The sequence below is a fragment of the Ranitomeya variabilis genome, chromosome 7 (genome assembly GCF_051348905.1).
Source record: "Ranitomeya variabilis isolate aRanVar5 chromosome 7, aRanVar5.hap1, whole genome shotgun sequence".
Taxonomy (NCBI): domain Eukaryota; kingdom Metazoa; phylum Chordata; class Amphibia; order Anura; family Dendrobatidae; genus Ranitomeya; species Ranitomeya variabilis.
In genome coordinates, this window is record NC_135238.1 from 204,708,463 (window position 1) to 204,710,617 (window position 2,155).

The window sequence follows — 2,155 nt, forward strand, 5'->3', positions numbered from 1 at the left end:
TTGTGTTGTTTTTTTTTTTTTTAATTACTGATCAGTATTGCAGTATTCAGTCACTATGTGGTGGTAATATGTGGTCTAGAAATGGTGTTGTGGTATTTGTCCCTTGAATGTGCTATTTGGTCACCAAGTGGTGGTAATATGTGGTCTTGACATGGTGCAGTGGTATTTGTTCCTTGTATGTGATATTATTCGATCACTGTGGTTGTAATTTGTGGTCTGGTCATGGCGCGGTGGTATTTGTTCCTTGTATGTGATATTATTGGTCAAAATATACCTAAATTGTATTGCAGATTTTAACAAATATTTAATAGGTAACAGTAGAGTAGGGCCCGGCCATTTTTCTGGAATAATCTGGTTCGGGTATAACATGACCCCCGTCACATGACCCCCGTCACATGACCGGGGGGGCCCACAGTGTCTGAACAGCCCGGGGCCCTGGCTACCCTTAATCCACCCCTGCCCCCGTCACATGACCCCGTCACATGACCGGGGGGGCCCACAGTGTCTGAACAGCCCGGGGCCCTGGCTACCCTTAATCCACCCCTGGTCATATGTGACATCATCAAATACAGGAGGCCATTATTACCTCACAGCATGATGTCACAATGACTGTGGATCTATAAAAACAGGTGTTCTGGGGGCAGAAGCTCATTTCAGAAGATGAAGACGAGGAGAGCGGAGGATCCAGGATCAAGGACACAGATTCTCATTTCAGGAGATGAAGATGAGGAGAGTGGAAGTTCCAGGATTGAGGATGCAGGTAAATAAGAAACCTTACAGGGATTTAAGTTAGTGAACTTAGCGCCAACATGGACCCTCCAAGTCTACAGATTGTGTCTGTAAGGTTCTAGATTTCTTCAGCCTTTGCTGGTAGAATCTCTAGACTTGGGTGATGAAGGTTCTTTGTGAGGTCACACAGCGGAATGTTGGACACTGAGAGTTCTATACAGCAAACATGGGGACATCAGAGAGGTCAGCACAAAGATCGCACCTCGGATGGAGAGACCACTATCGCCTCTATGGTCAGTGACACTTCAAGTTGTATCTGTGGCTGGCACAGATTGTTGGTGGTGGTTCTGTCACTTCAATTTAAGATTATTGGGGCAAAAAATGTACCATTATTCCCCCACATGGGAGAGAGGTTGGTGTACATACATTGGGGGAAAATATATTTGTTTACTTTACTTTCTTTTTATTTATTTAGTTTACCATTTTATTTTCCTATTTTATTTTATTTATTTTACTTATATATAACTGCATTTACAACATTTTTAAAAAAACAAATTTAGTACACCATTTTTAAGAGTTTACGTCAAAACTTAAAAATGCAGAGAAAAGGGGGCTTGTTTATCTGCATAGAGTACAATATATTTATGACTCTTTCTACAGGTTTTATACTGATACTCCCCCTTCATATTATTGTTTTTCTTACCAGGGAGAGAATCTGGATCCTGGAAGGAACATGAAGAATCTAAAGAGAGCCACACGATTTATTTAGTGTTAATCATTTAATATGTCTGTACATTATATTTGTTGTCTTATGATGTCATTATATGCTGATTATATGGAACTAATCCTGGAATCAGTGCATCATGACATCATATTGTTTAGGTGTCTGCTGTCTTATCCAACGGTATAAGGAGTAGAACATACATATTTACATGCTTTAGCACTACAGAGTGCAACTTTATTTGTTTGCCAACTGTATAATGGTCCTGATATGATGCAACAATCCAATGTATATTAAGGAGTAGTGTTTGTAGGGGGGTAGTGTTCTGTGTGTGGGGGGGTAGTGTTCTGTGGGGGGTACTGTTCTGTTTTTTTACAGGGGAGATGAACATGGCCAAGCTATGAGCTTCAGGGTCTGATCTGACGAGGAAAGGTGAGGCGACTTACCAGGACAAAGAAGATCTGCTATCCAGAAATTAGTCTCCATATTGAATATTATTGCTGTATATATGTCAGTAAGTTAGTTAGTTGTAGTATGGCCTTGGTCCAGGGTTCTCGAACTGATCGCCTTTTCCCAGGGTCAAGAAGGAATTTTTTCCCTGTAACACACATTGGCTGAACGTGTCCAGGTTTTTTGCCTTCTTCTGGATCATTGGTCTTAGGTAGAGGTAAAGATTGTATTTAATAAAATATGTTTAAAATCAAT

The 2,155-nt window shown here is 40.6% G+C and overlaps 1 long non-coding RNA gene across 1 annotated transcript; it reads left to right on the plus strand.

Annotated features, from left to right (window-relative positions):
• The first annotated feature begins 643 nt into the window (after positions 1–643).
• On the plus strand, positions 644–2,155 carry LOC143785966 (uncharacterized). Its single transcript, XR_013218180.1, has 2 exons — positions 644–760; positions 1,436–2,155. It is a non-coding gene; the product is annotated as an uncharacterized LOC143785966 (long non-coding RNA).